The sequence below is a fragment of the Cupressus sempervirens genome, chromosome 9, assembly GCF_028749045.1.
Source record: "Cupressus sempervirens isolate cs-2001-9-10 chromosome 9, ASM2874904v1, whole genome shotgun sequence".
Classification (NCBI taxonomy): Eukaryota; Viridiplantae; Streptophyta; class Pinopsida; order Cupressales; family Cupressaceae; genus Cupressus; species Cupressus sempervirens.
The window spans coordinates 639,323,549-639,342,577 of record NC_143126.1 but is presented as its reverse complement, the minus strand read 5'-3'; positions in this window follow the sequence as shown (position 1 = coordinate 639,342,577).

Sequence of the window (19,029 nt, the reverse complement as noted above, 5' to 3'; positions counted from 1 at the left end):
TAAAATCTTTTAATAATTTAAAATATATTTTCCACTTTTAAATTTCATTTTCCAAAACTTTATTGCCAAAATATTTATAAGCTTTAATAGTAATATTATTTAGTCATTTATTTAAAAATGAGCTCCAAATATATTATTATTAAAATAAATATTGTTATATTCCAAATTTAATATTATAACTTTTATCGTTCAATTTAATTATTTTATTTAATTAATTTCTCAATTAATTAAATAAAATAAATAATAAAATACCATATTAATTTTGCATTTAATTAAGCCATTAATTAAATCTTTTAATTAGGCTTAATTAATAGAAAATACTCCAAAGACTCACAAAGGTAAAAATACGAAAAACTCATCATAGCCAAAATACATACAAATCAAATCAAGGGGTTTATATCACGAATTACATCATCTGATGCATTCAGAGGGTAATCAACTTAGATACTTGTCCTAATTTTTCAATTAGAACAAATGGCTTAAAGGGTTGGGATTTGGACTTGAGAATTTATCTCCCCTCTCTTATCATTGGGATAATGTGATAGGGTATGCTCATCCTGACAATTCAGGGAAGTCAATACCCGGTACCTGCAACCTGCATAAAAATTATGCATGTACAAGCACAATATATACTAAACTAAATAGGCAATGGCAGGAAGTGGTGCATCGTGTAGATCCCGACTAGCAGGTGACTACGACTCCCTTCCTTAACCACATCAGACACGCCATACAAAAGCAAACACACAAAGCAAACACGCACACCATACACATGCAAGTATGGGGTAAGTATCCATAAGAAAACACATATTATAATAAATCATCTTATTAATCATCATTAATAACTGAAAGAAATGTAATACTCATCATCAATAATTGCGAATACTAAAAATAATCATCATACATACATAAAATGTAGAGTCTAAGTAATCTCATCACATATCAACTGAATCCATAGCACAATATCTGATAATCTCAAAACAATACTGCTAACCAACAACATAAAACTAGCTCTAAAAGAGTTCAGCAATGATAACAAAATGTGAACTAGGGGCAAGCACTACAAAGGCAGAGGTAATGAATAGAGGAACCAAGTTGAAACCAAACTCACAAAGAAAAATAGTGAATGCACTTCAAGAGGAAGTTATAGTAGAGGAAGGGGTAACTAAGGAAGCCCTAATAGAGGTAGAGGATAAGGGAGAAGTAACTTTTTCTTTTCTAACATGAGGTGTTATAACTATGGTCAGTTAGACCATCCAGCATATAGGTTCCCTGATAAACCTTCTTCTTTAAAATATGACAAGAGAGTGACATAATAACTCTAGTGGCAAAGAACTTGAAGTGGATCACATAGAATTAGAGAAAGGTGAAAATCTCATGTTCAAGAGGGTATTGATCAAGCAACTAGCTCAAGATGAACCTGAACATAGGAGAGCTTTATTTAGGATAAGATGCAAGATTCTTGGGAAGATATGAAAGGTAGTAGTTGACTCTAGCTCTACTAACAATATAATATTAGAGAAGACAACCAACAAGCTCAAACTGACCAAGATACCTCATTTGAATCCCTATAAGGTAACTTGGGCCAATAAGGGTCAAAGTATTACAGTGAATGAACATAATTGGTTGAGTTCTCCATAGTAGGGTATAAGGATAGGTTATTATGTTACATCTTTACCATGGATGCTTGACATCTAATCTTGGGTAGACCTTGGCAGTTTGACAGAGAGGTAGTGTATGATGGAAAGGAAAATTCCATATCATTTAAGAAGGGAGGCAGAACTTTTAAGATCCAATCTGTATTGCAAGGGGATGAACCTTAATCCAAGACTCCTAGTTAAAGGTCTCAAGGAGGATGAGAGCCAAAGCTATGCAGTTGTATGGAAGTTCAAAGGAGAAGAAAAGATAGAGAAAGAGTCACTTGTAGTAGAGATAAAATAAATGCTTGAGACATACAAAAAGATTGTAAGTGATTGAACTCCTACCACCTTACCTCCTAGACGGGTGATAAGCCATCAAATTGAATTTTTCCCTAGTGCATATTTACCAAATAAGGCAACATATAAGCTTACTCCTAACCAAAACTTGGAAGGAGCAAGGCAAGTGCAAGAACTCATAGATCAAGCCCTAATTAGGAAGAGTATAATTCTATGTGTAGTCCCTATTGTACTAGAATCCAAGAAGGGAGGAAAGTGGAGACTATACATAGATTTAAGGGATAGAAATAGGATCACAATCAGGTACAAATTACCCATACCTAGGATTGAGGATCTCACGAATTATCTTGGAGGGGCAAAGTACTTCACAAAGTTGGATTTAAAAACTAGATATCATCAAATCAGGATTAAGGAGTGAGATGAGTGACATTCAAGACAACAAATGGGCTATATGAGTCGCTTGTTATGCCATTTGGCCTCTCAAATGCTCCTAGTAGATTCATGACGCTTATGAATGAAGTACTTAAGCATCTAATTGGAAGGTTTGTGGTTGTATATCTAGATGATATACTAGTATTAAAAAAAAAAGAAAAAAGGAAGATCACATTAAACATGTTGAGGTTGCATTGTAGAGGTTACATGAGGAGAAGCATTGTTAACCTTGAAAAGTGTGACTTTTATCAAAAAAGAACATGCATATTTGGGCTTTGTAGTGTCAAAGAGGTCCTTAAATATGGATCAAGAGAAGTTTTCATGGTTTATCCCAATTTTATAGAAAATTGATTAGGCATTTTAGTGGTATATATGCACCTTTGTTAGATATTAGTAAGGTTGGGGTCAAGACTAAGTTAAACTAGACCTTAGAAGTAGAAAAATCCTTTGAGTTGCTCAACAAACAAGTAGCCAACCAACCTATTTTACAATTTCCTAGTTTTGAGAAGCTCTTCACCATAGAATGTGATGTAATTTGTTTAGAAATAGGAGTGTTGAGTCAAGAAGGTAGGCCAGTAGCCTTCTTTAGCGAAAAATTAAATGAAGCCAAGAAGAATTATTCTTCTTATGACCTAGAAATATATACCTCAGTCTAGTCTCTTAGGAAATGGAGACATTATTTATTGCCTAAGGAATTTGTGGTATTCATTGATAACCAATTCCTAAGTTATATTAACACTCAAGAGAAGTTAAGTAATATGCATTTGAAATGGATGGAGTACTTACAAGCATTCACTTTCATAATCAAGCATAAGAAAGGGCAAATGAACAAGGTAGTAGATGCATTGAGTAGGAGATTGTTAACTATCCGAGATTTTCAGCTACAAAGAATTGGGGTAGATAGTTTCAAGAATCTCTACAGGGAGGATGAGAAATTTGTAGAAGTGTACAAGGTATTTTCTAATTTTGAGAAACATTTCCATAGAAAATTCTCAAAATTTACCTTGTAGAATAGGATACTATTTAACGGTAACTAGTTAGGTGTTGCAAGAGTATTAATGAGGGAAAACCTCATTCAAGGAAATCATGATGGGATTTGAAGTGGTCACTTTGGTGCAAACAAAACTGTAGATTTATTCCAAAGATTCTATTATTGGCCAAAAATAGTTAGGGGTGTGACTAGATATGTTGAACAATGCATGGTATGTATGAAAGTCAAGGGTGGAATCAATAATGCAAGTTTATATTAGAACCATTCCCAAATAGGCCATGGGAGTGTGTGAGTGTGAACCTCATAGTAGGTCTTTCCAAGAAAACGTAGCCATATGATAGTATTTATGTAGTGGTCGTTTGATTTAGGAAAATGGGGAATTTCATACCATGCAAAACTACCAATGATGCTAGCCACATTGCACACCTATTCTTTAAGGATACTATGAGGATTCATTGTCTCCAATTAAGTATTGTGCCACATAAAGATGTGAAGTTCATGAGCCATTTTTGGAAGACCTTATGGAGTAGACTTGGTACAAACCTTTCATTTGGTTCAGCCTACCATCCTCAAATAGATGGTTAGACTAAGGTAGTTAATAGAGTGTTAGGTAATATATTGAGATACCTAACTAAAGGATATGGGAAAACATGGGATATTATCATTCCTCTAGCAGAATATGCTTACAATGACAATAAGAATAGAACCATAGGTAGAAGCCCATTTGAAATTATACATGCGACACATCCAAGGGGTGTATATGAGTTAAGAGATCTTGGAGGCATGGAATATAGGAGTGGACATGCCAAGTACTTCACTCAAACTATGACGAAAATTCAAGAGAAGGTGAAGAAGAGTATCCAAGATAGCACACAAAAGTTGAAAACCAAGGTAGATGAGAAGAGAAGAGACATTTAGTTTTCTATAGGAGATTATGTCATGGTGCACTTAAAAAAATCTAGATTGTGGAAGGGTGTGCCAACTAAACTATAGATGAGGAGAGTGGGATCTTGTAAAGTCATAGAAAAATATGGAGCCAATGTATATAAGGTTGATTTGCCATTAGATTTGGGCATTTCTCTTGTCGTCAATGTGAAATACTTAGTTCAATTCAAAGGTCCATCGCCTGAGATTTCTCATAGTAGTCGAAAAAATTAGTACTAATCTAGAGGCTATAGTGGTTCCTTTACAAATCAAGTTGGAAGCTGAAAAGGAGTTGGACTTTAGAGTCAATAACACTACTAGGAATCAAGTGCATATAGAACATCTCACCAAGTGGAGGAACAAACTAGATTCAAAATAAAAATGGATTTTTGAGGCAAGACTTCAAAAAAGTGGGTATCTCCAAAGACATCTTTTCCATGAGAGTGACTTAGTTTTTAGACTTTGTGGAGGAGTATGGTACAGGGGCACCTAGGTAAGGCTCATAGAGGACCTCAACTTCCTAAGTTTTTTTTTCTTGTAATGGTACTATCCACACCAATAAAGTAATAAAGGTACTAGCTTGGTCCTAAGTTGGGGTGTGTTAAGTATAGGAAGACATATTAGGTCTTAGTTGCTCATAGTTACAAATATGCCCATTTTAGGCCAAATAGAGTATTTGTGTGATTTTGAGGGAAGAATGGCCAAAAATGATATTTGAGGTCATTTTTCAATGTTTTAAGATATTATTAGGCTTTTGGTAAATTTTGGTGGCCTTCGGGACAATTTTGAGTGCAAAATTCAAAAAGATGTAAAAGTTGCTCAAAAGGTTGTCAATGTTGTCATTGACAACATTGACAACTTTTTGTGCATAAGAGAAATTTCATGTGTAGGTCTTGATATTGTTCTAAAATAGTTATTTTTTTCCTTTGGAAAATTATATAAGGCCATACTTGACCTAATCAAGGGGTTGGAAGAAATTTGGATTTGTGTGTACAGATTGTACTGGAGGAATAACAGTTACAGTTCTTGATTTTCTAAGTTCAGAGTGCTTTAATGGATTAGATGAAGTGTGATAAATAATAGAAGTGTTAGATTAATTAATTTTAAGGTTTTTTTTAGTATTATTTTGTGATTTTTAGGTTTCAAGTTAGTTGTTAAAATTATTTTGTGTTATGCTAGTTTATTGTCCTGAACTAGGCAATTGGTAAAGATGGGGTCATAAAGCCTCTTCTCACCATGGAATCTACATGGAATTTTCAGATTAGGAAGATGATTTCATGTACATATTTTATAGTGAAGGAGGGCCCCTAGGAATAAAGGATGGCTTTCTTAAGGTGATGCCCTAGGCGAGCCAGAGTTACAAGGCTAGGGATCACAATATGTTGCAGAGGTGTTAGCAGGGATTAAAATCATTGATAGCTTCAATCAAGGATTGGGAAGTGGTAGAAGAATAAGTTGTGAAGTTACAAATGTAATGGGAGGAAATGGTGAAGGCTCATTGGAGGGTAAAATTTACATCTTGTTAGGTAGGCTTTAATGCCTTGTGAATCTTGATTTTTAAGCATAATTGTAGGTCATACTATATGGATTGTTTGGAATCCTAAGACCTCAAGAATCCTTCAGTTCTCTAAAAAGGGTATCTATATCAAAGGTTAGTTTAACACCTTTTTAAGTACTTTGGTAAGTTATTCAATATTTTCATCAAAAGTAGGGCTAATTGCTTGTAGCCCTTGATTTTTAGAAACATTTTGGTGTGGTTCTTGGAACTCGATTAGGGTTATAATGAAAAATGTGGTTGTATTTCTTGGAAAGGATTCTAATTCCTACCTACATTATTATATATACATTTGGAGTGCTAGTTGAATATGTTGGGGTAGATTGTGGAGTACGTGAAGATGGGGCAATGAGGGCTAATACAAGCCTAGAAAGTGTTGTAAGGAGTTATTGTTCTATCTAATTGGTGTTCAGTAGTTGAATGGAGTAGGACCTCATATATAGGATCCTAAGGAGAGTTGGGGTAGTAAAAAACCCTATTAAGTTAAGAGAAATACCTAAGGAGACCCTAGAGGAAGCCAGGGTAGGAGAAAGACTAGTGTTACATCAACTTTTCTTAACAAATTATAAACATTTCATTCCATTAGATGGTGCATTTGTGTTATTTCATTTTTGGATACATTTCTTCTAAGATGATGTATCTAGTATATGCATATATTTGTTCAAAGATGACCTTCTTGTAGTTTAGTTCACATTTCTTTTTGTAGCATCTTACTTTTGTTTTCATTTATTCATTAGCATAGCTAGCTTCTTTGGAGCCTAGTTGTCTCTTTTTGAGTTTGTACTTACTTTGGACCCACAAAACTATATCAATAAAATCCTTGATATATTACTCGAAAATTATTAATCTCTTCTAGGATATGTGCAAGAAGTTTGCTACAAATTTTTGAAACCTTAGAAAGAAATAGATACTTATTTTGCTCAAATTTGTAATCTAAAAATTCAAAGAATGAGTACCTATTTTGGAAATAAATATAAATATAAATATTGTCTAAAAACTCATTTTCACATATTGAGGTACTATATTTAAAAAGTGGGTATGAATCTTTAATCTTATGTTTATTTTTTAGATGTTAAATTTATAAACCATCATTTATGTTGGATTCTAGGCTGGTATAGACTTGGTGGGACCAATATTATGCTTTGGCCCTACTGTAAAATGGCTAAGGCACAAGAATCCCAAATTTCAGCCTTTTCATCATTTTTTGATGCCCTTCATGGTTGAAATTTTAACAAAATGAATACTAAATAGACTTCATAATATATAGTGTTAAATCATGTAGCTGCAATCTAAAAATGATTGTGATCAAATCTATATATACATATGTGTATATACATATATATACTAGTATGTTGTACATATTGTTACATACATACATACATATATATATAATGATAGTGTAAGTAATTTTGCATATGATCGATACACTTGAACCAATGAACATATATATTATCTAAGATCACATCTCAACCATGATTGAAAATTTTTCTGATTCCTTTGATTTAAATATCATCATTAATCTATATAAATATCAGGTTTCATATGAATCAAATTCATTATGATCATTTATACATGTTTAAGACTTGTGTTAAGTCTAACTATAATCGAGTAAGATAAGAAAACATTGAACTCGTATCACTGTGAATGGTCATGTCTCCATTCAAAGATATGCACATTAACCTCCACACCCCTTTGTATAATACGCATACTTGATCTGCCCAACATAACAAGGCATCAAAATCAATTAATGCAAGTATATCAAAGGATCAATAGCATCTCAAGTTAAAGAAAATGTTTGTTATCTTTGCTATTTTTGTACTAACTTATACATATTATGGAGCAATTTAAATTCATTGACATTAGTGTTCTAATCCGCAATCAAAACTATGCATCAGTCAGCCTCACATTGAAATCTGGTATGAAACTTTACATATAGATTTAAATCATCCAAATTTCATAGTGATATAATCATACTCACCTATTTTCACTATTTATCGCTAAAATTTTAATAACTCTTAAATTATTTTTATTGTTTTTGGGAAATAAATTATATGACAACAATTTAGATAGAATTCCCTTAGAGATGATTTTTTATTTGAAAAAATATTATTTTCTTATCAATTTATGGTGTTCATAGACCAATTTTTTTAAAATTATGTTATAATCAATTAAAAATTAATTAAAAATATTCCTTTAAAAAAAAAGAAAAAAAAAATCTCATCAATATTTGGTGTCTTAAGTATATTTCTCCCAGTGAATTCTTTGCAATTCCTTTATTTAGGTTAAAATATGGTAATGTCCTTTCTATTAAAGTTAACTTGGGATGAGAAATACCTATAAAATAAGTTATAGAGTCAAATAATAACAAGCTCACTATAATATTGTAGCTACAAATACTACCTTAATTCTAACCCAAAGCCTCAAGAATATCTCTAGATTAATGTTCTTAATGCTTATCTATTCCATAATATTCCAAAGAATACAAAAAATATCCTTCAAAGAGGCTTTAGAGTTCTTTCTTGACCCTCGTGAGAAAGTTCCTAGGCTTCATCATGGTATTAATAGATGGGCAATGAATTGGGTGTGGCAATGCCTGGCCAAGGTACTCATTCAATTCATTACTTTCAAAGGAAGGTATAAAAGATTTCATTCCCAAATTTTCCCAATGTTAAATATTTTTGGAGGAATTTTCTTTTTGTATCACATTTTGGGTTTACTCTTCTCTTTTTTTGTCTATGGAAAATTGCGAAGTGAAAGGCTCCCTGCCCAAACATCATGGTCTTTTGTTTAGACTCTATGAATTCCACTGAAATCTGACCCTCCAATCCTCCTCTCACCTTCCACCTAATATGAATAAGTAGGTTTTCAAATTCATTTCTCCCTCCCTAAGGAAAGCTCCTGTCCTAGCTACTCCTAAAACCTCATCTAGTTTGGTTATTAGGACTATGCCCCATAGTAAAGCCAAAAATATAAAGATGGTCTTTTTGATACCTAGTATTAAATGGTGGTTATTTTAGATGACTTTGAGAAGAGTTATTCCTTGGATAAAAATATTGATTGGAATTCTAACAACTCATTTCATATTTTAACCCCTTTCCTTAGGATCCACCACATATGCACCCTCCTACATTGTGGATTTAAGCTACTTAGGAGACCCTCAAGTGTCTAGGGAACCGTCACCTAGCCTATTCCTTAAAAAAATTATGGTACCATTGATATGGAATACTTACCCTCAATTCAGTAGAGATGGCCTCTTGTTACAAGACGTTGAAGGAAATCACTAGGTGGCTATTTTTTCCAAATATACATTGCAAGAGGGAAGATCAATAAGCTAGAAGTCATTATAGAGATGGAGAAAAAATCAGTGGACTAGATGTCAGCCATAGAGATGAGGTATGGTGGAATTTCGGTAGGGTGTTGGTTGATAAGCTTCAAAGGGGAGAACATAAAAAGGAGCAAGTGGATGAAATCAATAATAGAGCTCTTCCAAAGGAGGAAAGAGATGAAATTTTAAAGGCTATGGTGTGGATAAAGAAACCTTAGATTCATCTTGGGGAACAAATTACCAATTTGGTCTCTAAAAACAATTAGGTTCAAGAAAAATTGAAGGGCATTGGAAATCTAAACACCCAGCTAGAGAAAGAATCTACAAAGAATAAGCACAAGGAGACGACTCCAAAAAATGAGGAAGGCATTACTGAGGTTGGTTTCTTGTTTTATGTTTTAAGTTTTTTCTTGGTTTAGTTATTTTGTTTCTAGTTCAGTTCTATCTTGTAGGTTTCACTTCTCATGACTTTATTTCCCTTGTCGATGGACTTTATTTTATTTTTATGTAATAGGGTCGGGCAGTTCCCACTTTACTTAATCAAAATACTTAAATCTATTCCATCATACTCTCTAGAGTGCTCCCTCTAAGTTTTCTTCTTGGAAGGGACATTCCCTACCCAAGCCTACTCACATATGGATATGATGACTCATTAGAATATTCTAGCATTATTATGACAATCTCATCTGGTCAATCATAGGGGGTTATACTAATCTTGCACATCAACACTATATTCATTTAGACAAGGATTGCACTAACCTCACACATTAGCACTATGAGGTTCCATTTATCCTATCTTAATAATTCATATAGAGACAACCCTAAAATCTTCACTGATAGGTGGTCATTCATATAAACTCCCCTCCCTTTTATATTAAATTAAAATATATTACTTATTTATTTTAAGTTTATTATGATTTATTATTAAATCATATTGAAAAACTTAACATACTCATTACAATATTACTTCTTGTAGTTAAGTTTATTTAAAAAGTTCATTCATTATAATATTTTTATTATTTAAATTTTAATTATTTAATTTTAAAAAAAAATTAAGAATAGATTATATCATATGATATTATTTATAGTAGAATAATAATAAATTATTTTGTCTTATTGAAAAAAGGTGGCTTCCAAAAAGAGGTGGGAGTATTCACATACCACTAAAAAGAAGGATATTACCTTAAGTAAGGTAGAAAAGGTTTTATAATAAAACCATGTAATTAGGATTAGAAATTCTTTTGGATCTCTGAGGGTGAAAAAGCATAGCTTAGTCAAGAATGGTATCACTAACAAAAGAACTTGAAATGTTCAAGTTGTTCAGGCTCCTACCACTATGACAAGATAGACTTGATAAAAACAAAGGGTGAGAGAATTTTCAAAGCCAAAAGTATTTCAATAAGCCCCAAGCATCACATATCATAGGAAAAACTATGTGTTTCTCATTAAGACCTAATTAACTACCCCTTGGGTCTTTAAAATCAATGGTTCTCGATCCAAAATCATTAAAATACTTCATCCATGAACTAAAACAATTTAGGGTTTCCCTCACTCCTATATCAAATTCATCACCATACATGACTGTCCTAGTAACCAACAACATATACTCAAATTTTCTTTAGAACCATTGTGAAGATTATTGTCTTTATGCTCTATGGGATGACAATTTTGTATCAGATTACTATTTTTTCAATTGGATTAAATAAAAATTGGATGGAAAGGTAAGTACTACTACCCTAGAAGGAAAATATATTTATGTGGAAGGCAAATGAAATTCCTTAAAAAATAAGTTATTATTAAATCCCCTTATTTTTTGTAAAGGCTTTCATGTTAGATTCTTTGAATTTATTTCCAAACTTTGATACTTTAAAGTTTGAAACCCTAACCATGTGTTGTTGGACTGAATTCCTTAGATTTCCTATACAATTACTTTATACAAAGATTATTTTAATATTGGACAGCATAAAATAGGGAAATTTAAAGGTTGAGCAAAAAAAATTGGCTTCTAGTATTCTAAAAATCTTGATTGAAGGACCTTTTCCAAAAAAACTCAAACTATTAAGATCATTTTGAATAATTCAATTTTCAATATTTACCCTACATTATGTAAAGGTGTAAATTTGAATATTATATTTAAATATCCAAAAATAAATGATGAAATTTTGAAAGATGATTGGTTAAAAAAACTAAATAGGATAATCCCAAAACCAATAATGAGGATTGAATTTATGGATAATGGTGATTTCACTTTGGATACCCAAAATAATTATTCTAAGGCCTTAACTAAGACACCTACTCAGTATAATTCTATTTATCTTGATAATCCACCAACCAACCTCATTTAAGAATCTCCAACTTGTCCCCTTACCCAAAAGAAAAATCTAGTCATCCTAGATTTAGAAAAGAATGTATTCAAAGATAAATTTTTAATTGATCTAGAAAAATCTCATTCTCATAGGGCATAACTAGAAGAAGATTTCTTGATCTAAGTGATAGATTTTCTCACCTCTAATATCAAATAGATTAGAGTGTCAAATATAGAATCCATGCCTTTCATTCAATTATACATGTTGAAGAAGATTGTTGAAGTATAAATATGAGGAAGATTCATGGAACAATCATTATTTTGTCATTGATATCAAACCTACTATTTGTTGGTGAGACAATTGCTAATTTGGTCTAAATGCTATCATTTGATTGATTGATGAAGAGGATTTGAAAAGAAAGAATAACAAGAGTAGCTAGAGAAAGGTTGAGTTATATGGTGTACAAAAGAATCACTAAGATCAAGTAAGGCTTCGATGATATACTATATTCCTTATCTACTTAAGCCTATATTGAAAGGATACTTGAGAAAAGAAAAAGAAGAAAAAAAAGTAAAGAAATGTGTCTTCTAAGCCTGACTGATCAAATAGTGGAACTCGAGCAAGTCAGTGCAAGTTAAGCATAAAGTTAGTTGAAGCCAAGTGAAGTAAGTTTCATATGTGTCGAGCAAAGAGAAATTTAGTAGGTGCTGAGTGAAGAGAGTTTAGTATGTACCGAGCACTAATAAAGACTTAGTGTATTCTGAGAAATCTAGTGGTGCCCAAGCATCAGAAGATAATGATTACCAAGAAAACAACATGTTATTATTGAGTGCTAGTAAAATGAGTTTGATCGAAGATTTGATGAATTAGAGCTTACAAAGTTAATTTCTTGAATTGTGTGAAGCATGTGAAAGATAAGTATGATGAGTTGGTGGAACATAATTCAAGATAAACCATTTGAAGATGAATTTGAAGAGTATTGTAAAGGAAGTTTCTAGGAGAGAATAAAATGGAACAAAGGATATATTCAATGAATCTGACCTTACCATAAGATGAATGATTGTGGTTAAGTGGCAAAAGATCTAAATTCTCTTTTTAAGGAGATAGAAGGCTAGAAGAAATTTTTTATAGTAAAAACTAGAGATAGAAAGGGAGTCTTGAGGTGTTGCTTCATTTGGTGGCCGAAGGTATGAATATATAGTTGGCATACAAAGCAAGAAAGCTTAAAGAGGTGAAGGCTTGAAGGGTGAACAAGTTGTTAGAGATGAAAGAGATTGAATTCCAAGTAGAATGGATGACTAAATAAGTGATCTATAATCTACAAGTGAGTTGTTTTGTTATTAGATCAAGTCCTACTATTATATACTAACAACTATATTAGTCTGGATAAATATGATGGATTAAGGTTGACCTAACAGTCCAGAGTAAATCCTTTAATAGGGTGACATTCTAATGGAATGTTCAAAATTCCTCTAACAAGGCTCACTCCTAATAGGGTGATTGAAATCCTTTAATCAAGTTCACATTTAACAATGTGCATTGTAACGTTTAACAAGGTTGGCTCCTCACATACTTCATTTCAGAAGAGAGAAAATTGGTAGCATGTTACTAGTGGTTTTTCCCAAATTGATTTTTCATGTAAAAAGCTTGTGTCAAATTGTGTGAATGATTTTATGGTCTTTCATGTTTTCATTTTTGCAAAGTTCATTTTACATAGGATAGTAATTTACTATGGTTTGAGCTATTGTATGATCAATGCATGCAAAAGTATTTGTTAAGTACTAAATTTTTTTATCTATACATTTGGGCCTTGGATAACTAATTCATCCCCTCTTAGTTATTCTAAAGCATTCCAACAATTGGTATCAAAGCATCTGGTTCTTGTGAAAGAAAAAGGTTAAGGGTACTTAAAGCTAAAGATCAAGATGCATAGAATGGAGGTGCCCAAGTTAAACAAGGAAAACTTTTATGCATGGAAAAATTTAATGAAGTTTCATCTAGGAGGACTTGGAGATTATGCACAAGCAACTATCACCACTAAATATGTTTTAGTAACTAGAACCCCAACCATTGAACAACTCAAGCAAAAGAAAGAACACAATCATGCAATGTTAGAGATTACATCTACCTTAAGCTATTCAGAGTTTGAAGACATTAAAACATGTACCACTTCTAAAGGAATGTGGGATTCCCTATAGAATATCTATGGAGGACATAAGAATGTGCTAAGAGCCAAAGAAGAAACTCTAAGAGGAAAATTTGATGAAATGAGAATGCAAGAAGGTGAGACTATAGTCTAGTATTGTGCAAGAATCAAAGATATTGTGTATATAATAAAATGATCAAATGGAGTTATTAAAGATGAGAATATGACCAAAAAAGTGTTGAGAACCCTATTTCCTATCTATTATATTAGAGTCTCTTCTATAAAAGAACTACAGTGTATTTCTGGTAGTGATCTAACCCTTTAAGGACTACCTGGTAGACTCACTACTTTTGAACTTTCAAATTTTGATAATTTAAAATATGAGAATATTGATTCTACTTTCAAAGCTAAGATGACAATCAAAGATCCTAAAGGAAAGAAAATGGTCAATCATGTTGCTAGTAATAGTGACACAAATGATGAAGATCTAGAAGAATTGGAACCACTATTGGCTAGGAGATTTCATAGAGGCAAACGAAAATACATCGGTAAGTTACCCATCATATGTTTTAATTGTAAAGAAGTTGTTCATATTACAATAAGGTGTAATAAGAAGAAGAAAAATATAAATGAAGACAAATCTAGATGTAGAAAAGATGAGAGTAAAAAAGGTTATTAAGGAAAAGGAAAGAAATCTTGTTACATTGTTGAAGAAGAATCAAATGAAGAAGCAGATGGTCATGATGGTGTTGTTGTATATGTTGCTATGAAAGGTAATTCAGATGACGGTGAGGCAACTGCATTAGTATCCTATGTAACCAAAGGTAAAAGGTGGGCCATTGATAGTGGATGTTCTCATCACATGACTGGTGACAAAAGTGAGTTTATTAACCTTGAGCATTACAATGGAAAGAGTGTTAGATTTGGTAATGATGAACCCAATCTAGTGAAAGTTAAATGATCAATAAAATTGACAAATAAGATCATGTGTGATAATGCTTACTATGTAGAAGGACTTAGCTATAATCTATTGAGTGTGTCATAATTGAATAGTATAAGAATTTTCCTAAGGGAAAAATTCTCCCAGGAACTAAGAACTCAAACACAAGCACACAGTAGACCAAAGAGAGAGAGAGAGAGTATGATCAGAATAACAATGTATTCAATAATTGGTTCCTTATGAGTACACTAGGAGTGCCTGTATATAAAGGCCTTAGGAAAGCTTCTAGAATGCATAGAAGTTAGCATCATGATGTGTCATACAACCAAGCACATGTCCACCAGATATGGGTTATCCTCCATTAAGCACGAAAGTAAGTGTGGTGATGAGAGGATAAGCCTACAAGGGTGTGACACAAAATAGTGTTGTAGACACCATGTGCTCAAATAGAGTTGTGTACTCCTGTGTTGTCTACATGAAAATTCAGAAGGTGTGCAAACTCCCAAGTGTCTCACAAATAAAAAATAATAAAATAATTCATTAACCTAAGTAAACTTAAGTAAGTGTAATAAGTAAATACTTATTTACACCAACACCCCCCTTAAGTGCAACTTAGGGGAATGCCCTTAAGCTTAAAAACAAGGATGAAGATGCAGAATGGGTCCCGGCTACTAGGCCATGTTAGGTACCCAAGTACATAATGAAAATGCAATCTCCCATAAAGTGGGGAAAGAGGGAAAACCTCATGGGAAAGACCCTCCCCCAAAAAGAGAGATAAGTAAGGATGCATCGATGGATGGAGTAATCAAGACCCCCCCCCCCCCGCCCTTTACGACATACATCTAGTATATACATAAGAGAATAAGAGAAGGAAGAGAGACATAATAGGCTGCCCTTCAAAAGAAGAATGCCAAAAAGTGAAAGCTGCTCCAATGAAGAACCTGGTCCATGAATATAGAATAGTGTTCCTCCCCTTAGGAAGAAACAAAGGCAAAGGTACACTCATGAAGATGTGTGCTAGCCTTGAAACCTACTCAAGTATCCCTGTGCTAATGCTAAAGTTCACCCCTTCCAACTGTGCTGAAAAGAATGAATGTAGATCTGGTAAGGATGTCTACTGAACCTATTCCACTAAACCATCTATCTCCTCTACTCACAAAGAGACCTCCACTAATTTTTATTCATAAGGATCCACAATCACGCCAACCTGTTCAGATTGATCATGTAGAAAATGGACATGAGGGTCAGAGTGAGCCCTCACAACAACTATAGAAGAATCATCATGAATGAGAAGATGTAAGTCCTAAAGTTTGTCTCCCAAGTCAAGTGAAGCTGGAGCTGGAAGACGAGATGTATCATGTTGTGATGGACCTTTCACTATGGCAATATAAGCATGTGGATTGGACCAATCTGACCTCTCACTGCAACTGTCGATAGAACCTCACATGTCTGAAACTATTGAAGCACTATCATTGGTGTCACTATCAGTTTCCAATATGTATGATGTGTGGAGAGGAGTAGAGGAAAAGGTAGGAGAACTTTCCTCAAAGTGAACATCCTTCTCCACAAAAATCTCATGAGTCTCTAGATCCATAAGTCTGCAAGCCTTCACATTGTCTTCATAGCAAATAAAGGTACAAGGCCTAGGTGCTAGTTTGTTGCAACTCCTAGAAGATAGGTTAGCCCATGCTAGACAACCAATGACTCTAAGGTGACTCATAGCTAGTTTTTTGGTGCACCATGCCTCAAAAGGAGTCTTGCCATCTAAGGATAGATGAGGAGACTTGTTAAGTATGTGAGTAGCACTACTAATGGCTACAACTTCAAGTGTAGGATCAAGAGGCTTGGCCTTTATCATGCAATATGTCATGGTCTTGAGAGTCCTAATCCTCATAGTTGCAACATCTATCTTGTGTGAACTAAATGCTGGTGAGTTCTGAAGATCAATCCCCTCAATTTTGCAAAAGTTCTTAAGTCTTCTGTCTACATATCTATTCTCATTGTCCACTCTAAGTACTTTGATGGCTTTCTTTGACTTGTGTTCAACATGAGTCTTGAATTCGTGAAGCTTATAAACCACTTCATTCTTGTGATGAAGGAAGAAGACCCAACTGAATCTGGAAAATTCATCAACAAATGTGAGTATGTAGTGGCCTTGGCTGACTGAAGTCAGTACAAAGGGTCTTGCTAATACCATGTAAACTAGCTAAAGAACAACTACAGCTTGAGAAGACTTCCCTTTATCATACTTCTCCTTGAGATTCATATCCACTGAACAAGATGAACACTCTCCCTTAGAAAAGTTGATATTAGGTAGACCTTTGACCATGCATTTTGAGAAAAGTTGCTGAAGAGAGTAGAAGTCAAGGTGACCAAACCGCTCATGCCATAAGTTGATTTGTGAAGTAGAGTGAGTTAACAAGGCTTGGGAAGGACTCTCAGGCACAAAGTGGGAGAAGGAGTATAACCTTTTGTCATCATTGACTTTCCCCACTCTACCAATGAATCATCTTTTAGACTTCACACCACAACTGAATCTGGAAGGAACTCAACCTTCTGACCATCTCCAAGGTGATAGGAGATTATAGCTTAGATTTGGAACATAGAGAACATCTTTAAATTCTCCATCTTCCATTTTGACATGTCCTTTCCTTCAACTTCCATTTTAGTATCATCTCGCATAAAGATGTGTTCCACCTTTGACTGCTTCAATGAAGAAAAGTCTTCCTTTGAAGAACCATTGTGGTAAGAGGCACCTGAGTCAAGTATCCATTCTGAAGAACTTGTGTTTTCCATAAGTGCTTGACCTTTACCTTTTGAAGAGGTAGGAGTAGAATCCTTGGAAGTACTTGGCACTTGAATCTTATTCTTCTTGAGTAGATTTTCTAGCTCATAGATTCTTTTTGTCTTGTAATGATGCTTGTCATGATTTGGCTTTTTGCAGTATGCTCAAAAGAGTTTTTCCTTCATTTCATTACTTCCCTTCTTGTTTGAAGAAGAACCACCTTGTTGAGAGGAGTCATGTTGTGTATCAGATTGTGTTTTCTACTTCCACTGCTTCTTGTTGTTGTTGCTTTCCCCCCGTTGACTAGATTTCTGAGCATCACTAGCCACCAAGGCTTTGGTCTTAGATGACTTGAGAAGTCCAAAATCCACCAAATGAGATTGTTCAACAATCAACATGTCTACAAATCCATCAAAGGAAGGCTTCTAGTAAGTAGATCCCATGGTTAACCTGTGAGTATTAAAACTCAAAAAAAAGTTGGCATACTTAGAAGGTAGCTTCTTCAGGATGTGATGAATCAAACTATCATCCTTCATGGGATTTCCACAATCTTTAAGAAGTTCCCTATACTCATTGACTTTGATATATAATCCTAAATTGTGTCATAATTCTTAGGATCCAAGAGAAGTAGATCATCCTCAATCTAAAGTCCCTTTTCGTCATCTACTTTACCATACAACTGTTCAAGTTTATCCCAAGCTTCCTTAGATTCTAAACAATTATTAATGTGGAAGAGAAGATCCCCATGTACACAACTCCTAATTACACCTAAAGCCTATTGGTCTTGTCTTTTCAAATCAATGAGTTCTTTAGCATCAGTAGGTTTGGTAATTGTACCATCAACATACAGACTATATACTTTTTCCATATATCTACTCCATGCAATATCTTTCCATGTAGAATAGTTGTGTGAAGTTAAAGGAGGACATTTGAAACCCATGATGAACAAATGAAAAGAGCACAAGAGAGAGACACAAGAAACACAGTACACACCCCCCCTTTTCACTCAATCAAAAGACCCCCCAAAAAAGATGCTTTGGCACTTTATAAGTAGTGCATTTACAATGGGCCACTTGTCAAAATGAACAAAGTGGACTTTCTAATTTTTCTTTTACAACTACCTTATAAGGCTGAAATCTGTCACTTAAGCACTGTAGCTTAGATTTACAACAATTCTGAAAAGAATCAAAGCATTACAATACCAAAGAAGGCCTAATTCTGAAAGTGAGAAATTCATCCACACAACCCTAGAATTTGACATCAGATCTAGAAAGTAGATGAAAAAAATGCACTTTCAAAAAAATGGAACTTGAAAAAGTGATCAAATTAGCTCGTATGGAGCTTCTGAAGTTGCAAAATGCAAGATGATGTAGGTATAGTCACCAAAAAATGCAATTTCTACAAAATCTGTGTACCAAAACTAGAAAATAGCACCACCACTAGAAAATTTAGAAAATTCTACCTGATTTCAAAAAAATTTGCCCCTGAATCGGACTTCGAATGTCTAAGTTATGGGCTCGTAAATTCAGGCTACCAAACTGAAAAGCAATCTAGAGAGGGGTCTAGAGGAGAAATTTCAAGTCAAAATTTGATGGTCAAACAACCATCAATGTATTTGTAAAATGCCTTGGAATGATATTCATACGGGCATCAAATTTAAGACAGTGTTTTGATGATGTTAGCAAAAAATA